General features: G+C 38.8%; 1 non-coding gene across 1 annotated transcript; it reads left to right on the forward strand.

Annotated features, from left to right (window-relative positions):
- Positions 1-6159: 6159 nt before the first annotated feature.
- LOC138821113 (U6 spliceosomal RNA) lies at positions 6160-6266 on the forward strand. The gene has a single exon (XR_011370053.1). It is a non-coding gene; the product is annotated as a U6 spliceosomal RNA (small nuclear RNA).
- Positions 6267-6595: the final 329 nt, after the last annotated feature.

Genomic DNA, 6595 nt, shown 5'->3' on the forward strand with positions numbered 1-6595 from the left:
TCCCATTTCACTTGACCATTCTTATGATTTAGAATTTAGAGTTGCCTCCAGGGAAGTCAAAACAAAGGAAGGACTTTTTGTCGGAAACACCAGGGCTATATTTTACATATTAGTGGAGTCTGATACTCACATTCAAAGGATAGCATCTTTCGGAAAATGAATTTGAAAACACCTGGTGACTCAGTACCTGTGCAGATCAGACCAGCTTTTTATATGTTCACCTTGGAGCAGCCTTTCTCTTTTTGTTGTTGTTGTTGTTTTGTGTTAGGCTTGTTGTTTTGTTAACATTCAAAGGAACTTGTCAGCATGTCTAACAAATTGCACAGCACAGCTTCCATTTCTCTACTCTAAGTCCCTGCCTCCTCTTTATTCACCTTGACATGAGAACTTTTATTCTTACCAAAAAAACCCAGCTGAGGTAGAAAAGCTCATTTATTTGTGTGTCATCACCCTGCAGACTAAGAAAGGGAACTAAATTATCCTAGCAACACTAAGATACACACACACACACACACACACACATATGACAACACAATTAATTACCTTTCCTGATGAAACTTGAATTTCTTTTCTTCTTTCTCTTCAGAAAAGAGTCAAATACTATATTTTGTCATCGCAGGCTGTAGATGTCAAGAAAGTAACCTTAAATGTTCTCTTCTCTCTCTCTCTCTCTCCCTCTCTCTCTCTCTCTCTCTCTCTCTCTCTCTCTCTCTCTCTCTCTCTCTCTCTCTCTCTCTCTCTCTCTCTCTCTCTCTCTCTCACACACACACACACACACACACACACACACACACACACACAAGTTCAAGTTGATACCATGGTCAGAGATCACATACTTGTTAGAAGTACAACCAGGATTCCAGGACTTGGAAATAAAGCTAGATTTAGAAACACAAGGACCAGGGCCAGGCAAGTCAATGATGCTTTCTTCTCTTCCAATCACAAGCCCATCTCACAAACTCTGTGGATAGCCTCAGAAGGCTGTATCAAGAAAGCATCCAGAATTGTTCTAGCAAATAGGACCTGGAGCCCAGAGCTGGAGATGCATTTGTTTCAGGTCTAGGAAAGGTCACTTGAGGAAGAAATCCCATTCACAAACTCAGCATCCTGGGTGAATATTTCCAACTCCAAGATCAGCTCCCTCATAGTCTATGAGATTCCCCCTAGCATACATATGCACACTCATACATGCAAATAAATACTCATTGTTTTTAATTATCAAGGAAACTTCATCATCACTTTAGGACATTCATGCACAAGGAGCCATAGAATACTTCATTGGGAGTGTCAACCTTCATTCAGGTCAAGCTGGTCCTAAAACTTTAAGGCGGTAGCCAAGAGTTCACGCTTTACACAGTTTCTTGTGAGACTGGTCATGCATAGTTTGTGCACAGTTCAGGATTGAGGTAAAGAGGCTTTAACAAGAGTAAACTCCATTGCATTCTAAGTCTTGGCACTTGAATCTATCTAACCCTATATTTGCAAGGCTTCAGTAGAAATCAATAACAGGATTTACTTTACAAGTTTGGGAGGATTACATAAGACAAGCTGGCTAAGAGGCCTGGCATACAATAAGACCTCATTAAATATTTGCTAGCATCATCTTCCTCAATGGCATGTTCATTCTTTTGCCAGCAATAAGAGGCAATGTATCCTTCTCTATAAAGCCCCAAAGTACAATACAGACCAGAAGATTTCTGTGGATGATTGTTACATTCTTTTCATCTTCAACCGGGTTTCTTCTTTTCTGTATAATGTCCTCCCAGCATTTAGTCATGTTTTGCTATCTGCGCTCTTTCACATAGGACTCTGTGATTTCTTCTGGTTAACTTCATTTGTCTCTCCCTTTGTTTGACAATCTGAAAATAGCTGCCTGGCTGTGTGGCTTTCCGACATCCCTTCTCATTGCAATGCACACTGTGTTGGCTCCATTCAGCTTCCTCTAAAACTCTCCTGCCTCTGGCTAAATGTTACAATCATCTCCACTGTTGCCAAGTATGCTGGATAGGCCTTTGTCCTCAAAAACTTTAGCCACATAAGTCTGAAGTCACTGAAGACCACCACAGAATCTCTACCATTGACTGCTAAAAACATGAAGCTTACTAATGGTACATCTTTTCAGGTTCAGGACATTTCTGAGTATATTACAATGTTTACGAACCAAACAGTAAACTGGGGTGATTATTCTAATCACTGTATAGACATTTGTTATCAGCTTAGGTATTATAGTACTATGGGGAAATACGATCCATATCTCCTAAAAAATGCAAAAGATTAAAATTTTAAAATCCTTTCTAGATTACACTGAAAAATAGAGAGTATATAATTGAAGTAAAAATGTCAATAATTTTTTAAATGATCATAAAAAATGTTAGCAACATCTAATTTATTGCTACCCTCTTCTTGAAACATTCGGGGTTTTGTTTCCCCCTTTCCCTATTATATTTTCCTAGGCATTGTAAACATTAGATTTCTCCATGCACAGTCCTTGTTCTCTTTTCCTCTTAGTTTTATTCTCTTCATCAGTGATCAAATCCAAACCCAAAAGCTCTTCCTATTTCTGGCCAATGTCGCTTGGTAAACATGAGGACCTATCTTGTGTAACTCTTTTCTTGTCGTCTCCCAAGCATCTAGTCTTAACATGCTAAAATGAACTCCTGGTATTTACACACATATCCTAAATATTATCTCCTCAAATGTACATTTCCTTACACCACATATGCATCTACACAATGTAAAAGTCACTAGTAATAACTCTTTATTCCCTATCCCCTATATCTATTGTTTGTTACTATGAATTGAACTTTAATACAGCAACTTTAAACTGGAGTCAGTTTTCCTTCCCAAGAGATATTTTCTAGTATCTGAAGACATTTTGTTTAACAACTTGGTGGGAAGATGAGGGGTACAGGTGGGAAATACCTAGTGGCAGACAAAGAGGCAGGGATATTGCTAAATAATAAACAGGACAGAAATAAAGAAAGTTATCTGGCCCAAATTGTTAATACTCTAGGGTTAAAGATTATTTTTAACATATGTCCAGGTCTCTTCTCTTTCCTTCTTTTCCATTCTTTCACCTTCCTTTCTATTTGCCTTCCCTCCATTTTATTCTCTCCCTTTCCCTTCTCATCTTCCACCTTTCCTTCTCCTCTTCCTTTTTTCTTCTTCTTACCTATTCTTTCCTCTCCTATCCTCTCCTCTTTCTCTTCCTCTCTCTATCTCTTTCTCTTTCTCTTCTGAACCATTGTCTAATTCATCACCTCCTCTGATCTCTCCTCTCCTATACTCTCCTCTTTCTCTTCCTCTCTCTCTTTCTCTTCTGAACCATTGTCTAATTCATTACCTCCTCTGACTCATCCTTTTGCTAGGCTTCTAACTGGCTTCTTACCTTCTTCCTTCTTTTCCTCTACTCCTTTCTCACATCACACAGTAGCTGAAGCAATCATTATAAAATGTAAACATAAACATAATACCCTTTATCAATTTCCCCACTGCACGCAATAATAGTCCAACTCCAAATCAATCCCAAGCCCTTAGCTACATAGTCTACCAGAAGCAAACTATCTTTTTTCTTCATCTTCCTTAACACATCAGACATCCTGCTGCCTCAAGATCTCCTCCTAGGATGCTCTTCTTCCTATTCTGTTTATTCAAGTCCTACTCAGCTTTCACATGCATTTAGCCTCTCCACTAAAGCTATGTAATTCCTAGTAGCACTCTTCACTTTTCACTTGCATGGCTTAATGTCTGTCTCCTTGAATGTAAAAAGTATTCCAACATCAAGGAACAAGGGAGTTCAAGAAACTGTGAAAGATGTCCTTCCTGGGAGGGGTGATATTGACCAAGAGGTATTGTGTTCATAAATTGACAAGTTGGGTTGAAATCCTTTTGTATAGCCACTTAAATGTAATAAGATATTTTGAATTTAATTTTTTTGACATATGGGATACATGATTTGGACAATTCAACCAGAGGATAGAAAGATTTTAAGGATCTTTACTATTTTTATTTTCTTCCATTTTGTGTAAATCTCAGCCAATTTTAGTGAGTTCACTAACTGGCTTTCTTGCAGGTCAGAGTAGAAGAGGAGCACAGAGTCCAGTGTCTCTCCAGGGACTGCGTCTGCCCTCACCCACATCCTTCTATCTCCCTTATAAGTTGCTTCACTGCCGTTCTCCTCCCAGTGATGATATCTTTAAAGCAGCAGCATTAGAGTTTCTGAGGACATAAAAATAATTCTGCAGTTATCCCTTTATAATAATAATTTATGACAAAATATCAAGTTTTACACTTTCCAGAAAGAGCCTATGTGAGAGCCTTTGCAGAGATAGTGAGAAGAATTCTTACAGCCTTGAAGAGTTAGAATTTTTATTATCACAGGAAGCACAGGGAAAAAACAATGTTTTCAGTTAAAAAAAAATAAGCCTGAAGTAGTCAGCAAAAGCTGTAGGTTTGAAAGTCAAAACCATTCACTTGCAAGAATGTTATTTGGTTGAGACAAAAATAAAGTGCTTGAACTCCAAGAGGGAAGGTCCTGAGGGAAGAGATGCATAGTTTATGCCATGACAGTGCATGGAGTAGAGAAGGAATATAAATCATTCTATCCCTGTGGAGAATGAAACGGTTCTTCTGGAAAGCATAGTAAGGCCAAATAACATAGTAAATGACCCCACGGGGCCAGTGAGTTCTGATGCCTCACCAGATCTCATGGGGCTATGTAGAGAAACAGAGTCACTATTGATTGAGTACTAAATTGGTCTCCAGTATCTGGATGCTTCTTTTTGGAGAAGACAGACAAATCTAAAAATGTGCAACTACTCAAAATAGGTATGTGTAGCCATCTACATTTAAACTGATCAAAATTAGATAGAATTGAGACTTCATTTCAGTAGCATCACAAATTATATTTCAAAGGTTCTATAGCCACATACTGCTAAAGGCAACTAAATTGAATGCTGAAGAAAAATTTCTATGGTTGAAACATAGTCCTATTGAGCAAGTTTGTTCTACATCTCTAGTCATGCTTAGATGTGTCATTAACATTGTAGAGCCTAGAGCAAAAGAAGGTTCACACCACAAGTCTTAAGTAGTAAAAAGTGTATTGACCAAGCAAACAAGTTGTTAAATAGAGTTAGAATCCATCCTTCTAGCTTGGCAAGCTTATTCACAATTACCAAGCAGTCCAAGTGCTGCTCTAGATTTCTCAGACAACTCCATGCTGACTGAAATGTGATAGTACAGAAAGAGTGCTTGACCCTCAATGTTACTCAAAGATACACACTTACACATCCCATTGCATACATTCAAGTTCTATCACAACCCTGTAAGCAGAGCGGTCAGAGTGCAAACACCTGTAATGCAGTCCACACTGCATGTAGGAAGGACTGAGAAAACCTTGCTCATTGGACAGGAAACAGAATAAGCTTCATTTGGATCCCACAATTTCAAGAACACAGAGCATACTCTAAGGAGAGGAGAATGCAAGCTCCTTATAGTCCTAGAGCTTCAAGTTCAGAGACTTTGTCCCATAAAAACCATGGTCACAAAGGAGCAGAGCAGGGCCCTTTCAAGGGGGCTGGTCACAGCACCTCTCATAGCTGGGCTGAGTGATAGTTCTGGCCCAATGGGAGGATCCCATTAAAAGTCAGTGACACAGATCTCAAACAGGTCCTCAGCATTGTTTGCCAACTCCCTTTACCCGCAACGTTTAGTCTCACTTCCCCAAATAATTACTTCACACCTCTCCTCTTCAGACTCCAGCACAACCTTCCTCCCTCCATGCTCAGCTTGGTTCATATTTCATGAAGAACCACCAGAGAGAAATCCTTTTAATTTTCCAACAAGTCTACCTGCAGCCTTCATCTCTACCTACATTGCTCTCTCTTTTATTACATTGAACAAACATTCATGGCAAGGCCAAGGTCAACTCTACTAAATCATATTCCCTCTTCCCCTCTCCCTTCCTGTAATTACAACTCCTGCAGAATCACTCTCAAGCACAGAGAGTATCCACTTTCTTTAACAAGAAAAAAAAACAATAAAAACACACACAAAGAAAACAAGAAACAAATTATATATTTATACTATATAGATTATATTATTCCTCACCTAAACTCAGGTTTTTCCTCTACAGTAATCACTCATTAAGAATTCTCTACAGTGCTCGCTTCGGCAGCACATATACTAAAATTGGAACGATACAGAGAAGATTAGCATGGCCCCTGCGCAAGGATGGCACGAAAATTTGTGAAGCATTCCATATTTTTCCTGGAACTCAAAAAATTAAATCTCCCAACAACAAATCCTCAAAGAAACAACTGCCCAATAAATAAGTGGGCTAAAGACTTAAAGAGAAACTTCTCTGAAGAGGAAAGTAGGATGGCCAATAGACACATGAAGAAATGCTCAACCTCCCTAGCCATAAAAGAAATAAATACAAATCAAAACAACATTGAGATACCACCTCACCCCAGTTAGATTTGACTATAATCAATAACTCTAATAACAACAGATGATGGAGGGAATGTGGACAGAAGGGAACTTTACTGCATTGTTGGTGGGAGTGTAAACTTGTTCAACCACTTTGGAAAGTAGT

The sequence above is a fragment of the Dipodomys merriami genome, unplaced genomic scaffold (genome assembly GCF_024711535.1).
Source record: "Dipodomys merriami isolate MVZ:Mamm:240054 unplaced genomic scaffold, mDipMer1.0.p SCAF_9, whole genome shotgun sequence".
Classification (NCBI taxonomy): Eukaryota; Metazoa; Chordata; class Mammalia; order Rodentia; family Heteromyidae; genus Dipodomys; species Dipodomys merriami.